Genomic DNA, 18,406 nt, shown 5'->3' on the forward strand with positions numbered 1-18,406 from the left:
AACAAGGCATTTTCGACCACACAACTGACACTCGCTGTTTGTTTTTTCGGACCATTCTCTGTAAACCCTACAGATGGTTGTGCAGGAAAATCCCAGTAGATCAGCAGTTTAATACTCAGACCAACCTGTCTGGCACAACCGTGCCATGTTCAAAGTCACTTAAATCTTTCTTTCCCATTCTGATGCTCCGTTTGAACTTCAGCAAGTTATCCTGACCATGTCTACATGCCTAAATGCATTGAGCTGCTTAGCTATTTCTGTTAACAAGCAATTGAACAGGTTTACCTAATAAAGTGGCTGGAGAGTGTATTTTGTATTAATAATCTCAATCTGCAAAGTAACCAGTAACTTAAGCTGTCAAATAAATGTAGTGGAGTAAAAAGTACAATAATTGCCTCTGAATTGCAGTGGAGCAGAAAAGAAATTGGCATGAAATAGCAATAATAAGTGAAGTACATGTACATCAAAATTGTACTTAAGTACAGTACTTGAGTAAATGTACATAGTTATTTTCTACCACTGCAGACCAGTTTATATAACTTCATATAATTCAGGTGCTGAAAAAGCTTCTTGGAAATGTTTTAGTGCAGATAAAGCTTTGAGCTCAGAGAGATCCAGATCCTCTCTTTGACCAATACCAATACTTTTCTTTAGGGACACAGTATCTAGCTGGCTCCTGCAGCTATAAGTCATCTCGCTGGTTTTTGAACTAGACTTTTTCATTAAAATCTAATTTAATTTGATTTAATTTAATAAACATCCTATTAGTAAATGTAACATGTACTCTCTTTTTAAAATGTTCAAAAGTAAAAAAGAATTAAAGAGTTCATATTATGCTTTTTGGCTTTTTCCCTCTCCTTTATTGAGTTATATACCTTTTTTGTGCATGTAATAGGTTTGCAAAGTGAAAAAGCCAAAAGTGCAGCCCAAAGGGAGTTCCCATCTCCCACAGAAAACACTGCTCTGAACTGCCTGAAAACAGCTCGTTTGTAGTCCAGCCTTTTCCCTTTGGTCTCTGTGACGTCACAGCTAAATGCACGTTATAGCGACTTGTCCCACACGCCCACAAAAACACTGAGCTGCAGCACACAGTGACGAGATGTCCGCCTGCTGCCTCTCTTCTCCCTTCCAAACGCTAGCTACCCTCCAGACAGTTAATGGACATAAAGTTACTTTGATGTAGAGACAGAGCTCAGTTAAAACTTTATGGATGAAAGATACATTTGTTAGAAATTAACTCACCACTCTGAAACTCTTGCTCCAGCAAGTAGTTCAACGTAGGTCTGAACAACAAACGCCCCACACACAACTTCAAATATTAGAAAGATTTTCTATCTTTTAGGCTATTTCTCCCATCAACCTTTATTATGGAGACAATCAAGTCAGAGAGAGTCTGTCAGCAAGAAACACGTTTTACATAATTTATCGTATTTCCATTCAGTCACATGTGAGGCTGGTCATTCCTGTGTTTAGTTCAAATAGTAACATAATAATAACATAGTAAACACGTAGCCTGAGGAGTCACTAAACTGCACTAAAGTCTCTAATGAAGCAAGCAAAGGAAAATAAAGCTGCTCATCCAGCCATCTCACCGACTACATCTGATGAAAGCAACCGGCGGCTCCACGAGTAAACTCAGCTGATGAAAGAATGATTGAAAGCTGCACTAAAAAAAACAATGATTAGATTGATATGATGGAACGCAGTGATCTAATTGTGAGTGATGTGACTTGCAAATAAAATGTAGGCCTATGCAGTAGAGTTAAAGGATATCAGAAGAGGAAATAAACGCAAAGCCTATAGACTGAGCATTGACATGAGTTACATAATTTCAATTTCCTTTAAACATTTAGCCTAATAAATCCCAAGACAACATGATCATATTCTGGGTTATTCAATAACGAATTCACAATCAGAATCAATAAATATAAATGCAGATAATATAAGCATTGTGCCAGTAGAAATGATCCTGTGACCAGGACATACAGAAACCTATAATTATTCATGTGCACGTGTTTGTTAAACATGTAAAGCCCTGGATATACTTGCTTTTAACTACGCGTTCGTGTACGCAAGATGGCTGCCACCCGTATCCTGCGTTCCTTTGGAGCAGAGGTTGTGCACACATTAACGCTAACACGAGATGCAGTTCAGCACATGAACGTGGGGGCAGTCTTGATCTGACCGGCAGGTCAGCAGCACTCTACTGGTCCACACACCAGCCCAGGTGGTGGCGGTATGCAGTTGGTTTGCCAACCGCCATTAAACCCTAAAGAAGAAGAAGGTCAGCAGCAGACTTAACAAAGGAGATTTATGGCGGGATGTTTACAATAAAACTCTTGGAGCTAATCTGCAATTACCGAGATTGTTATGATGTCTCATTAAAATCACAACCTGCTTGAGTGTCGCCATGTTTGGTTTGTTTACGATGTGCAAATTCGGAGGTTGTCAAGGAAGATAATCCGGTGTCAGCGAGGGACGATCCGGTCCTGGCCTGCCCCCTAGTGGATTCAGGTTTAATCCTCCAGTCACACGCAAAGTACGCAGGCAAGTATGTGGCCGTTTGCGTCACCGACGCCTGTCTACGCCTACACATTGTTAAAAAGCAAGTATATACAGGGCTTAAGACAAGGATTATACTTTCCGTATCTGCGAGTACGCTAGGGTCCGCGTGACGAAAAAATCGTCATCAGAGGGGGTACGCGTAGGGTCTGTGCGGACGCTACCAGGGCATCAACCGATCTACTGTGCATGTGTGGAACGTGATGTGTGGAACGTGTCCGCCAAGCTGACTGCAGAAAGTGGCATAAACAGAAGTAGTCAGCATCCGCTCCCGATTATATTCGAGGCTTAAGAGCTACAGAGAGAACCATGTTGCTCTGCACTGATAACTGAGAGATCCAGCTGTGATCAGCTTTCGCCGTCATCAGAAACAGACACCACTTCACGTGACGCTTCGGAGGAAAGGACATCTCATGTCTCTTAAAACATATTTCCTCATTCCTTCTTTTCTGGCTTGGTTTCCTGCGTCTCTCCATGCATCCCTGGTGGGTGGGACTAAGACGCAAGTGAGGGAAACGTGGATGCAATTAAGAGACTTGAGAGGCACCTGCAGTGTTAACTGGCTGCTCACGATCCGCCCTACTCTGCTTCTGAATGGATGGTTGTCCTTAACTAGGAACCGCGCATGTGCAACTCCCAACAAAGATCTTGTAGAGGTAAGATGCATCACTCCATAGCTAAAATGAAACTTTCAACATGCAGGGTGAAAAGAGGAGCTACAGCTATGTGCAGCATAAAGAAAAAATAATGTGTTTTCTGAAAATGAAACCATGTTAACCTGTTCTGGTACAACCCCTAAATAAGATTTTGAACCTGAAAATGAGCAGACCATGACGTCTTTAAGATAAAAAATAACAAAGTGACTGCCGACCTTTTAATTCTTTCCGACCTCTGACAGTAAACCGCTGTAGTTTGTCAGCCGTGTGTCCTGATATCATTATGGTCTGTGACTATTTCGACCCAGGCCATTAAAGTTGTCATCTAAATTTACCACTAATGTTTCCCATCTTTGTCAATTAAAAAACGCAGCGATGACACAACAGGGAATCCTCTGTAGTGCATCATGTTTGGGGAGGATGCACAGGTTCAGCTCAAATGGCATGGGATTAAACCTCCCATGTTGTTTTAAGGACTTGTCCTTACATGGCTCCATGGGTAACTCTTAAAGCTCTTAAAACTCCAGAGTTCACTCTATAAGTATTTAAACAGTTATATATTTTTGTTCTGTTGGCTACCTTATGTTGGAGGTACTTGAGTATTTAAATTTCATGCAACCAGTAATTATAATATAATGGTACACAGGTATATTTTTTCTGAATACTGAGTACTTTTTTCATTTGATACAGTAATTCTGGGTACAAAGAATGGGTGGGAAGCCCAAGAGTGTTATGCAAAATGTGGATCATCTAGTGGTTTTAGAAAGCTGAAGAGCTCTTTTAGGAACAGGTTTGTCATGCCCAGGCGCTCTTCAGAGAGTCTTTGGACCTGCTGCGCACAATCTGATGATCTCCTCTGCTGTCATTTTGGTAAAAATCGCTGCAGCCCTCCTCCACCCCATTCACTTCATCAGATCCAGTCCCAATTCAAGCTCAGCAGATGTCCTCTCCTTATCACATCCAGCTCCTCCAATTTTCACATTCTCATGGTCGTGGATCACATGTCAGGCTGACAGGTCATCAGCAGTGTGTGAACTTGATGTGTGGTGATGTGTTTGTGTAGCATTCACCACACTGTAAGACACACAACTGACTTTCACTGTAAATCTAATTTGTAGCAACTGCAGACATCTTGGGCCATGCAGTGTTATGCAGCTATAGGATAGGTGTGGATATCTGAATCAACTAGCTACCTGGTTTGTGTATAATTAAAGGAATGAGGTGTTTATGTCAGTATTCATCAAGTTCATAAGCTGCAGGTGTAGTTGTGTACACCTTGAAGAAAAGACAGACACGTGAGATTTGATGATTGTTTTTCCTTGGCGTGTGGCTTTATGAGGAGATGGCTTGAATAACTTGTCTGACAGACAACTTTTTGAGATCAATTGCTTGTTTTCACTTGGCACATAGCTGTTTAGCATTCTTGGGCTTGGGTTTGTACACTTCCCTCAATGATAAACTCAGCATTGTTTGTGTAAATCTTTGATAACTTGCCAGAAAGACAAATATAATATTACATATCTTTTATGTGTTTTTGCTGCTAACCTGATCTTTCTGCCTGGAATCATGTTAGGACACATATTAGAGTGGTCTGCCTTAAACTAAGTAACTTATCTTGAATACTGGAACACTAGGAATGTCTCTTTAACCTTATTACTTCAGGATACGTAACAGAAATCTACTGATATCTGATTGCTTTGTTATATCAGTTGATTCACCGCTACCCCTGGTGTTTTATGATCTCAGAAATTGTATCAGTGAAATAATTTAAAAAATGTTTTAATATGCCTGGGGCTGTTCTTTATCACAGGAGAGTAATTCTTGTTTAGATTAGATAGCGAAATATGTGGCTCATCCAAATCCAAATAATCCCAAATGGATTTAACTCACAAGTTGTTGCTACTGGAGAACACAGACACTAAAAAGCACAGTCTTTATGAAGATATGTTTCTATAATTCTGTTTGAGATAAATCTTCTGATTTTCTATGCAGGCGTTCTCTCGGGTTGTGGACTCCTCCATCAAAACAACTTGTTTAAGACAGAATCTTGAGACTTGTATTTTTAGGAAATGCCGGCGAGGCAAATCGTTTTTTGTGCAATCTTGGATCTTTCAAGCAACCGTGGCCCTCTGATTACTTGTAAATGCAAACTACCCAGTGAAACTATAAAATTCACTATTATAAATTTTACATGATTTAGATTAATATATTCATTATATTTAGAATGATTTGTGAATTTTCTACGTTTGATGTGTGATGCTGTGGTGTTTTGATCATGCTACATCTGTCTCCTGTGTAGATGGTATAGGTAATGTTTATTTTTATTTGTTAGTGTATTAAGCAGGAACAATAAGCAGGGATGGGCAAAAATACATCAAATGTATTTTAAAATAGGCTACCAAATATCTAATTTTAAGTGTATCAAAATAAACTACAGCAGCCTTACCACATATCAAAATAAACTACTGTATTTTTGTATTTCAAAAATACTAAAAATACTTTTCCAAGGTACCATGAAATCACAGATTTTTAATGACTTATACTGTATTCAGATTTAGTAAGTTGTTTGGTAATGGTCCTATTTCCATCATGTGAGCTTCAACAAACACAAGTGGCGAATGCAGCGCCGATCATGACAATAAGGCACACGTGTGCAATAAAACAAGTTACACCATCTTGTGGCATTACAAAGTAATGTTGTACAACAACTCTGAAACACTATTATATTTGTTTTCATGCACAATTGACGTTAGGGCTGCTACTCTGGTCAAATAGTTAGACAGAACATAACATAAATTGCTAAAAGATTTAGCCTATAGGCTACTAAGACGAACAACAGATAATCATAGAAAGAAGCAATGCAACAGATGCACTATACACCTGCTTAGGTTAAAACAGTTAAAATAAGTGGATTAAACAGATTCAGAATAATAATAAGAACTGATAAAACACACTGTGTGCATGTGTTTTTATGTGTGTACAGCATGTATTATACATTAACATATAGCTGTGCGCGTGTGTGTATGAGTGCAATGATGCATAGGCCCACATGTAACAAGTGAATCCATTTAAAAGTCATTCTGTGTTTATAATATTTTTGTTGTCATTTAAACCACTGTTTCACATATATAATGAAAACTTAAAATTCTGATTGTGTTTTCAATTCTGGTGACAAAGAGAGCCTTTCACTGACAAAGATGACTGGAGCCAATCCCAGCTGATATCGGGCAAAAGGCATGGTACACCCTGGACAGGTCGCCAATCCATTGGAGGGCCACATATACAAACAACCACTCACACTCACATTCACACCTAAGGACAATTTAGGGTGACCAATCAACCTAGTCCGCATGTCTTTGGACGGTGGGTGGAAGCCAGAGCACCCGGAGAGAACCCACGCAGACACGGGGAGAACATGCAAACTCCACACAGAAAGGCCGGGGCAAGGGTTTGAACCTTCTTGCTGCGAGGCAACAGCGCTATCCACCGGATCACCGTGCCGCCCCAATGTTTGATTACCTTGTGTCCATCAATTCCACCAAAGCTTTGTCTTATGGGTCTATTTCATAGAAGACATTTTGACAAGTCACTCAGGAAAAGCACACATAATTAAATAGATGGCTGAATGTTTTTTGGCTGCTTCAGGGTCCTATTATTCTGCATGCACTGTCATGTTGTCAAAACACATCTATTTAGTGATGTCTGTGATTGTCTCTGAGCTGTATGTACTTTTGTTATGTCTGGCTATGTTTGTTTTTTCTTTTTATCTGCTGTCATCAGGTCTCTCCTGCAAGGGAGATCTTGAGATTACCTAATTAAATGAAAATTATATGGCTTACTGGGACACTTGAATACAACAGAGCCATCATTAATTTTATTAGTGACATGTTTGCTTTTCCTATTATGATGAGTCATAGATGAAAAAAGGTGGATTTCAACCTGAGCATGTCTCACCTATGTGAGTGCACAGTGCTTTTACTCTCTAGAACTATTTTAAGAAAAATATCAATTTAAGTGCGCAAACCAGGTGTGAGAAATGAGGGATGATCTAAATAAAACATTCCTTTTGTTGAGTTTTGCAGTTTCATCCACAAGAACTACCTACATTTTTGTTACGCACCAAAATACCAAAGCAAATTCCTTTTATATGTAATACTACTTGGCCATACAGCTGATTCTGAAAAATAGCACTGAAGGCTTGTTGAAAATGTGCTTACGTTCATGTACCACAAGAGGGTGATATTTGTTAAGAAGAGATAGCATCAACAGGCCTTTTGTATGTTTTTGAAATAATGGAGATGGAAGATATCTATTGTTAATATGTTTAACACTGTGGATTGAAAGAGCCACAATAAAACAAAACAACAAAAGTCACAATAGAAACTGCTGACATAAAGCTTCACTGGAAAAACTAAAGCATGTGTCTGTAAAGAAAATTAATATATAAAAATATTCTATTTGTATTCAACTTTTAAGAACAGTTCATCACCTTTAGTTATCTTGTCACAAAACATTTTCTTTTAAATGCATTTATTTAATCACGATTCAACAAGGCAAATTAAAAGTGAACATATTGTCCTGCCAGTGATGACAGTTACTGCAGAAGTAATCAAGCTCTTCCACTTTTCTCCACATGGCATCAATTTATGGCCGCCGTAACCCCGTGCTCACACACGGACGATTTTGCATTAAATCTTTCTCATAATGTTACTTTGTTGTCGGGTTCTAATTAACTCCTCTCCCACCAGCAGCTGCCTGCAAAATTTTAAAAAGCCTGAAAAAACTTGATTAGACTGAAGGTCCTCTGCTGGAGTTTGGTATAATTTGGCAGCTTTCCTGGGCAGAAACCAGGTTTTTAGATGCAGAATTCAGGCAGATGTTATCTACTGTGTACAGTGAAAACAGCAGCTGTACTGTCTAGACATAATTTTACAGAGTTATACTCTATGAAGCATAAAAGTTTTTTAAGTGTCAAAACAACACTGCATCAGGAAATAGAAATAGGAAAATAATGAATTGATGTTGTAAGTTAAAAGGTGAAAAATACTTGTTTACTCTGTTGGTGTATAAGATACATATTCTTATAGCAGAGTGCATATTCTGAGAGCAGAATGTCAAGAGAAGAGTTGTTTGGGATTTGGATCTGGCACCTCATACACCTCATAATATTTGGAGCTCTTGGTTTAGTCTTTACAGACTAGTTAATTGCTCATTGACATAAATTCAATAATGCAAATGCTAATAGATTGATTTAGCTATAACCTGCACGGTTGCAAAAACGAAGCCATACATTGCCCCCATTAATCAATTCAAATGGGAAAAATTGCCTTTCAACCATTTCAGTTAATGGCCAAATATCTAGTTTAGTTTTATTTCCACCATTTATCAACATTTACATACAGTCTATGTCACATACAGTCTGTGTCACATACAGTCTGTGTCATATGTATGTGTTGCACATTTGCACAAGCTGTTGAAAATGAAGATGTATTTGATGTGAATAATTGCATTTTACAGCAGTATTTAGGTTGGTCTACAAAAACAACAAAATGCATTTATCAGAATTCCAAAGCTGTAACCTAAGACAAAATTTAACTGGATGTAACTTTTATTTAACTTTTGCTCAAATCAAACCAGGCCACTAACATTTCTGATTTCACCGGATCAACACCTTGAATGTCAACTATTTATAACAGAACGATAACCATTAACATTACTCTGGCAATTCTTTAAAACTTCTTACCCTACTTCAGGTGAGTGTGACACATGCTGGATGATTGCCATAGCAACACACAAGGAAGCCTATTTTTTACTCTGACAGGGTTCAGGCCAACATTAGGCAGGAAGGTCACCTTTACAGTGTGGCTTTAGGAATGGCAATGTTGGTCTCTCAAGCAGTCAAGACTGAATATCCCCAAGACCACTGGATTAGCATATTCTACATTTTTGGTCTTACAGTACACTGAGTAGGAAATCAGCATAGTGCAGCTAGCTGTAAAGAGCCCAATGTCTGCTGGTGCTTGGTGACCACTGGTTAGTTCCTGCTTGTGTGAGCCCTCCAACTGTGGTTGCTGAAATGGGTAAAGTGATCTTAGTAAGGTGAGTAATGCCATCGATGACTCTTGATTTAAGAACTCTCTAACTGTCAGTACGAAATTGCCTTTTAAGAGCCAGGATGGTACATGTTTAGCTATTGTGGAGCTAAGGAGTGCAGAGTTTGTGGTGTGAGGCTTGTTGAGGACATGCAGTGCCGTTAACCTGACAAAGACCGACTTTTATATATAAAAGAATGAGCTTCTTGTACCTCCTGCAAAATTAAACCACTCTGCATGTGCGAGAACAGTGGGAGCTAGAACAAAATGAGCACTCACAACCAACAGCGTCAGTACGCATTCATTATTCATTTTAATTGATTCTGGCAGTTTGGAGACAATACCTTGTAATGCAACACCCATCCAGGACAGGAAGATGATAAACACGCACTAATCTCCTCTAGCATAAATACTGAAGAAGTTGCTTCCTGCTCACGTGACTCCTTCTCAAATCAACAGGGACTGTGAGAAACCGTGTGACTCAGGTTTTATTCCTGTGATTTGTATTGTTAGAGCATAATGATGTTTATTGTGTACATACAAGTGGGAGATTGTTCACATTGAAACACTTATTAGGCAGTTAAAAGGAATTGGACCCTTTTGTGAGGATTATGGGTGCAGTTTTTCATTTATGAATTTAGCTAAACAGTTTTTCATACCTCAGGCAGACTGGTCCGATATCTGTTTGCTATAAGCAGAATTTCCCATGCCGCACACATGTGCAACAGTTTCCATGATAAGCCCAAAAGATGCCCATATCCACAAACACAAAAAAAATGAAATGCAGATTATTCTTGTGGGATACTGAAAGTCTTGAGTGTTATTTTAGAGATCTAAATTGCAAAAATGAAGTCAGTGTTTTCTTTGACATTCTTTTATTTAATCACAAGGCTGCTAAGCTGCAAGGGGACAGATGAGCTGTAAACACTCATTTTGTAGAAGTGAAATGAGAAAAAAGAAGGTCACATGCATCTTGATGTGAATGGCAATGCACTCAGCATCGTGCTGCAATTAAAATTTAATGAGACCTCTCCATTCTGCTCAACCAGAGCAGTCAAATGTTACTGTGCAGACTCTCTGCTCTTCAGCCTCTCCCTTCCCGTCACTTACTAGCGTTTTTCCACTGGCAGGCAATTTTACAACAAACCACATGAAAAACAATATTCAGGCTTCTTAAAAAAGAATTCCTGCTCAGACTAATCTTGATCTTTGGACATGGTGCTTGAGTTTCATCTGCTGAAGCATGATATTTCTTTAAATGATCAATGTGAGGTCTAGTTCACATAAAAAGGTAAGATTTTAAATCTCCTTCTCTTTGGTTTACGGTAGCAGAGACATATGAGACAGGAGTATTAATCAGGGAAAGAACATCCTTTCTGGTATTGAAACAGCACCTGATACATTCGTCTGTGCATCTTTAGTCCTGAATACACGTAAATACCTATCGTCACTACATCCATCTCTCTGTATCTCTCGCTCTCACACACACATTCACAGAAAACATCCCTGCTTGTGCCTAATCGTATTTCAACCCGGTGGATAATGTATAATTACATATTCGCTGAGTGCTAATCTGCAACAGTGTCCTCATGTTTATTATGAGGTGGAGGAGCATTTGACACAGATCTTGTAATCTGTACACGCTGGAATGAGGCAAAGGGGCTCAATTGCAGCAGCTGAGGCGTATTTTCCTTGAGCAAGTAGTTTCTGCAGACTCTGTAGTGACTATAGTGTTTTTAGCCATGTTAGCTCTATGAATGTCAGCCCACCTCTTTGGTCTAGACTGAAATATCTCAACAGTTGTACAGAAAGACAGCTGAAGGCTATTGATTTTTGTGATCCACTGACCTTTCCTTTAGTGCCACTACAAGGTTGACATTTTTATTTTTTAGTGAAATGTCTCGACAATTATTGCATGGATTGCCATTAAGTTTGGTACAGGTATCCACTGTGCTGACTTTTTATTCAGCTTGGCTTTTCTCAACGTTTTCACTAATCCAGTGAAATCTACTAAATGGATTGGCATACAATTTGGTAAAGATTGTCATGGTTCGCAGACGGTGCACCTAGACTTTGGGAATTATCTGGGGATCTTCCTCTATCAACACCAGCATGTCAACATTTTTGATTTTGAGTCTCAACAACCAAACTAAGATGGTGAACATGGTAAACATTATACCTGCTAAACATCAGCACGTTAGCAGAAATAGCACAGGCAGTTAGCTTGTTAATCGTCTCATTTAACAAAATATGATGATCTACAAAATAAATCTTATCTTTCGCTAGCATGGCTGTAGCAACTGTTTTGTTTACAGTTCAGTCTTTATCCTCAACTGTAATGGCCTTCACAGACCCTTATTTCTTTCTGGATTTTTTTGTCAAAGTCTTGCCACATCTGCAGCCAAACATGATTGACATTCATGAAGGCAACCACTTATTCCTCTCAGAAAGAAGCATAGTGTCTCAGTCATGTCATCTCAGTCTCCTAAGAAAATAATTGTTGAACTACTCCTAAAAATCACTGTAGTAAAAAAGAGAAGCTTTGGAGATAAAAGAAAGTATAATTTATCTGGAATGAAGAACTTTTGTAATTTGCATGACTTAAAGTCCAGACCTAATTTGCATAATTCACATTATCCCATAAATAGTGGTTCCAGCTTCTGCTCTCTTTTTTCACATCACAGTTCCTATTTTCCTCTTGTAGAAAATGGTCTGCTCACTTAATTTTAATGAGGAAGGACATAGTTGTATTGTTTATGAGTTAAAAATGAAAATAGGGAAACAACTAGCCTGGCTTTGTTCACACGCCAAAACAAAACATAGGCTACCAGCACATTGAAAGCTAAGTCATTACTGTAACTCCCAGTAAAACCTCAACCTTCAGTTTTTGTAAGGATTAAACAAACAAGATATAACATGTCAATAAGTGAGCTTTAGAGGTGCTGGTAGGCAGATTTTGTTACCTTTGGATAGAGTTAGGCTAGCTGTTTCCCCCTGCTTCCAATCTCTATGCTAAGCTAAACTGTCCAGCTGCTGGGTGTAGCCTTAGAAAAAGCCTCGAGAGTGGAATTGAGCTTCTCATCTAACTCTTGGCAAGAAAGCAAATACATGTATTTCCTAAAATGTTAAACTATTAATTTAATATAGATATTAAAAGAGTGCTCCTTTGATTTTGCCTTGCACTCCTGTAACATTGTTGGTCTCATGATGGACAAGAACAAAATTAATGCAGCAGAACCAGAGATGTCGTTTTTACTTATCTTACCTTATCAAAAACTGCCGCCTACGTTACACTCTATGCACCTTGACCCCCGACAGTTCTGTCTGAGATTCTGGTGTGTTATGCTAACTGCTAACAAGCCGCTAGCCTTAAGCAGAGATGAGGAGTGGACCACAGAGGTCTGGTACTTCTTTTCTAATTCCACGCCCCCAGATTTATCAGATTTCACACAGCTCCCTCTGAAGCCACAAAAATCTTTGTACAACTTTTTTTATATATGAAGTTGTGCTCCCCAAGACCTGAACCATGTGCTATAATATCGGTGGAGATCCCCTGTAAACTGGGAGTGAACCAAAAGCTCATCCATGAAAAGCTACCCTTCACACACTGCTGCAAACTTCTGTTATATGCATATACATGACTGATTTAACTATGTGTGTCTTTGGTTCTGTATACAATGAAAATTATAAAATGCATGTGTGTATTGACAGGGCTGTGATGGAGGGTGGGGCATGGTGACAATGAGCCATGAGCTATAGTTACTGTATCCCACTACAAATCAACTGCACCACCTACCTCGATTACGAAAGTATGTATTACCTTGAGATTATTGGTGGCACTGTAGCTGTTTTAATGTGCAGAACATCTACTGTTCTGCTATCAGATAATTATATATTTTAATTAGTGCTGAAGTAAGTTGACACCTGTTGAGCATAGTGGACGCCCTCTATACATAATAGGTGACTTGAAAGCAAGTTGTCTTCTCTGACTCTAGCTCTTTAAAAAAATCACCACAAGTTTCCTTTTGGTGAAACTGTAGATGATGCAACATCTGCATCCACTGAACAGGGCACAGACTCAAATTTGTCAGTGGACGCTTTAGCTCAGTGATAGATTGCAACTGAAAAAGCTGAGCTTTCATTCGGCTGTCAGGAGAAGCTGCCTGCTTCAGCAGTTCTTTAACCTCTTTAAAATTGAGCAGCTTTATGGTAATTGCCACAGAAGTATTAAGGTAATAAATAACAAATGCTGTTTTTGACGTGTTTTAACAAAAGCAAGAAATCACATTCAAATTAGTTGGGATGACAGCTTTGTCACATTAGCGTTGTTGAGTTTTGCCTTGACATAAATTGCTGTATTGATGATAATGTTGAGACACATGCTTATGGTAAAGTATTACATTTGTGAGCTGCTTTCTATTTACATTTTTATTTTATGCCAGTTGGCCAATATGAATGTTTCACATTTTCACTGTATCAATGTATCACTTTTGATTTCAGATTTAAAAATATAATTAAAAATCTCTGAATCTGTAGAATGGTTAGCTGCACTGGAGATGCTGCGGAATACAATCAACTTCACAGCTGGTGGGTTTGTTTGCATTAATTTAAAGTATGGGTAGATGTAGAAGAAGTAGATTTGCATCTAAAGATTAAAAAACTCAGATTTCTCCTTGGATACGTTTAATGAGCTTGTTGTCCTCACTCATCTGCCATCTTTCTTTCAATTTGTTCTCTGGTTATACAGAACTTTCTCGGGGAAGGAGGAAGGCTTAGAAAATATTTATAAAATCAACAAACCACTGTTCTCTCTTGGTGTCTCTCTGTGCTGCTCTACTTAAAGTTAATTTAAAAAACATTGGAAGCCATGGCACATGAATCTTTTATGACCTTAAGGGAGCTGATAAAGTGAAAGACAAAAGAAGCTCTGCTCATAGTGCACTCAGGATGCTCAGATCAATCAAATGTCGGTCAGACAGACTCTCTCTGTGTGGAATCTAAATCTGAGCGTCTGTGACTCAGTCAGTGCCTTTGAGGAGAGTGCAGTGTCAACTGCAGTTGTTACATGCAAAGGGCCAGTAATGAAATACTATTATAAGTTGTTTTGCTGAACTGCAGGTATGTTTAACACTCACTTTCCTACATGGAGTGTTCCTCTTTTACTGATATGTCAACATAAATTACATTTAAGAATATCGTCGTATAGTCAGATATAAATGTGACTTTGGAATAAACCTGTGAATATGTCTGAAATGCAGCTCTCTATAAAGATCTGCGGCATTTTGCATGGACATCGATGGTTTAATCAGTTAAAATCTATTTTTTGTATGATTAATTTATTTCATTTTATTTAACAGATTACGCAGAGTCATGTCAATTTTATTTATATAGCCCAATATCACATCACAATCAAGATGCTTTACAAGCTGTACAGCATACAACATCCTCTGTCCTTAGACCCTCAACTCAAATGACTCCCCCTAAAGAACCCTTTTAACAGGAAGAGTAACAGAGGAGAAATCCTTCTCCCAGGAGGGACAGACATGGAACAAATGTTGTGTGTACAGAATAGATTCACAACAGAAAGTCATAGTATATACAATTATGATGACAAAATGTAGATTGTGAAGTGAAGAGGATTGATCCAGGAGGACAATTAACTTCAGACACCCACTAAGTAGGATATGAGCCACACCACCTTCTCTCCATCATAGAGTCCTGGAAAGGGGGACAGGCCACACAAACACAGAAGATGAGAACAGCATTCACACTGAGAGGAGAAACAAACAAACAGAGGGAGAGAGAGGAATGATAACATGTAAACTAGGGAGAGAATGGAAGAGGCAGAATCTCCTGGGGGACGAAGATCCAGATCAATGATTGGATGAAGAAAGAGAGAGTATTCATGATGCTCAGTACAAATAGTTCTTGATGTACAAGGAAAGTTTGTTTATGTAAGGATAAACCAAAATTACAAACATATTGTCTCTTGAAAAACAACTATACCATAGACCCTTATGTGAAGCAGAATTAGACAAAAAGTCAAAGATGTATGCACTCACAGATACTTCTGCATCAGCAATAGAAATGTGGGTTTACTGGTCTCCCTTATTATATGATTTAAGGACTACACGTCTTAGTAAAATGTCCTTTAATGAGTTCTTCTGGGTAAACTGTGTCTTAGACTGTATCTGTGTGGTGGTGCAGTGAGTAGCACTGTTGTTCTTCCCAGCAAGAAGGTTGAGGGTTCAAACCCCGGTTGCCCCGGCCTTTCTTTGTGGAGTTCGCATGTTCTCTCCGGGTGTCTCTAAAATTGTCCTTAGGTGTGAATGGTTGTTTGTCTATGTGATGGACTGGTGACCTGTCCAGGGTGTACCCTGCCTTTTGCCCGATGTCAGCTGGGCTCCAGCCCCCCACAACCGTGTACGCAGGATAAGCGGCTGAATGTGCATAATAAATAATATAACTAACTATGGTCACACATACTATAGATCACACTCACTTTTCCAACAGTAACTAACTCCCTCAGTCCCACTTTTTTACTTGATGAATCCATTTCAATGCACCACAGAAATAATATAAACAGGACAGCTTGCAGAGAATTAATTTTCTAAAGCCAAATGCATCCAGGCCTGTATCAGTTATGTCCCAGGGTGCCTTGTGTGTAAATTAGCATTTGATTATTTCCCTTTGCTCTCCTTTGTCTTCCATTAGCAACACAACTTTATCGTTCTCAAGGACTAAGAATGTAAATTAGCAATCTAACTAACAAAGTATTATAAATCTGAAGAGTCTCTATGGGTTTTTGTGTATTTTATGCGGCAGTGAAACCACTCTTCATTAGTGTAAATGATATTACACTCAGCAAAACTTAGTCTGGTGCAAGATATGATGTTGCAAACACATCCTCAATATTAAGCACACAAATCGCTAAGTGACATTCCAAGGCTTTGGAAAAGAAATGGCTAGATGTTGTCACAGTGATATAGGTGTATAAGAGATGTTTATTTTGAATCTCTCCATCAACAGTGAGACCTCGTCCCTCTCCCTCTACCTCTGTCCACATAGCACTGTCAGTCAATTCATTTCTCTTTCTTGTGCCTGAGGTTGATGTGAGACACAGAGAGCAACACATTAATGCGCCACACCTGCTCTCCTTTTCCAAAAGTTAAAATGAGAAACGGACATAGAATACCAATAGCCTTCGATCAAATGAATAGTAGGGATTTTGAGCGCCTTATCTCCCTCAGTCAGTCAGTTTGGAGCTGGCGCCTGCTACAAAAGACCCAGAGAGGTCTCTGGCCTCAGAGATCCTCCCAGCTATCCCTCTGGGTGCAGGGGAAACAGGTACACGTGCACAAACAGTATTTTACTTTATTTTGATAGCTATTTTAAAATATTTTTTCTACTTTCAACCCACTGTATTTTGCCAATGCTCTTAAGACAGAGCATTAAAGCAGCTAATCCCTATTTTCTGCTGCTACTATTGCTCTGGAATTAGTTTCCGACAGATGTTAAAAGTAGGACCATTTATTTTTAATAGCTTCAGTGCCTCTATATTTTGAACTTGGAGGTAAATGTAGACTTTATGTAAGGTGGGTTATACCGAACAACAGGCATTGGGCCAAAACACAGACAGAACAGGCAGACTGGTTCAGTTCAGTGATTTTTAGGTGATTAGCTTACAGGCCGGCAGGTAGAGAGGAACATAGGCAGACAACAAACACAGGCAGGCCAGGTAGCAAAAGCAAAAACCAGGGACATGGCAACTTTAATGAACTGGCAATGAACAAGTGCCACAAGTGAGTTAAGCTAGGCATACACTGTACGATTTTAATTCCAACTCACACTGTACAAGTAAATCATCTGTGATGTAAAGCCAAAGCTCTGGGTTTACTTGCTCACTCTGTAGGCTACGGTCCGATGGTCAGCCACAACCAGACATAGAGCTCACGCTGTATGTGCATAAAATGGCACGTCGGCCCATTCTGGCTATTGACAATTGTCAATAAAGATTCATTTGAAAGCTACGAGGCAGGTAGATGTTTATTTGCTAAGCAATGATGCTAACCATGCAGAAATGTGCTGCCTTGATCATGTGTGCCATCCTGTGTGCCATAACTTCTAAAAAACAGAGGCATAGTTGTACATTGACTAGGTGGCTAGGAAGACGTGGAGAGACCTAGTTCTCTGATCAGCCCTCACTCCCCCTGTTCACTACAGCGCCCAAAGTTGATATTCGGCCCAACTGTAAAATTATTAAAACAGGCTCAAGTTGTACAGTGTATGCCCAGCTTTAGTGCACAGGTGAGTGGCTGATGAGGGAATGAGTTGCAGGTGAGGAGTGGGCAGAGGTGGCCACTTAAATGCAGAGTAGATGAGGGAAGTGACAACAGTGTTCAGTCCTGACAAAACTTACCAAAATGTTTATTTAAACAAAAACATTGGTGTCTTGAACACCCTGTTGTGTATGCAAGTGTACTGCCTTTATAATAGCGGGGCTAACACTTTTGTTTTTGCCCCCATTCATCATGAGCTGAACTCAAAGATCTAAGACTGTCTCTATGTACACAACAGGCCCATTTCTCTAAAATATTATTAACAAATCTGTCAAAATCTGTGTTAGTGAGCACTTCTCCTAAGGCACACCTGTGCAATACCCATGCTGTCTGATCAGCATCTTGATATGCCACACCTGTGAGGTGGATGGATTATCTCGGCAAAGGACAAGTGCTCACTAACACAGATTTTGACAGAATTGTGAACAATATTTGAGGGAAATAGGCCTCTTGTATACATAGAGAAAGTCTTAGATCTTTTGAGTTCAGCTCATGATGAATGTTGGCAAAAACAAAAATGTTTATAATTTTGTTTAGTGTACATTTCTTCTGATTGGGTAACACCTCTGACACACCAAATAAATCACAGAAAACTTACCTCAATGCCCTTTGCACACAGTTTCGAGTAAACATGTTGTTCGACCTGGAAACCATAGCAAAACGGTGCATCCCGTTTTCAGATTGAGTTAGAGATAAGGACAGAGAGCAATGCAGAGGGCTGGGGATGATTGAGTCTGGCTGAACAGAGGGACTGAGG

The 18,406-nt window shown here is 39.2% G+C and overlaps 1 long non-coding RNA gene across 1 annotated transcript; it reads right to left on the reverse strand.

Annotated features, from left to right (window-relative positions):
• Window positions 1-14,673: 14,673 nt before the first annotated feature.
• Window positions 14,674-18,406, reverse strand: LOC119890765. The gene is made up of 2 exons (XR_005442296.1): window positions 18,248-18,406; window positions 14,674-15,028 (listed from the first exon to the last, which is right to left on the reverse strand). It is a non-coding gene; the product is annotated as an uncharacterized LOC119890765 (long non-coding RNA).

Source organism: Micropterus salmoides, unplaced genomic scaffold (genome assembly GCF_014851395.1).
Source record: "Micropterus salmoides isolate LMB-PRFRI ecotype aquatic unplaced genomic scaffold, ASM1485139v1 Ms_hic_scaffold_6, whole genome shotgun sequence".
NCBI classification, from domain to species: Eukaryota; Metazoa; Chordata; class Actinopteri; order Centrarchiformes; family Centrarchidae; genus Micropterus; species Micropterus salmoides.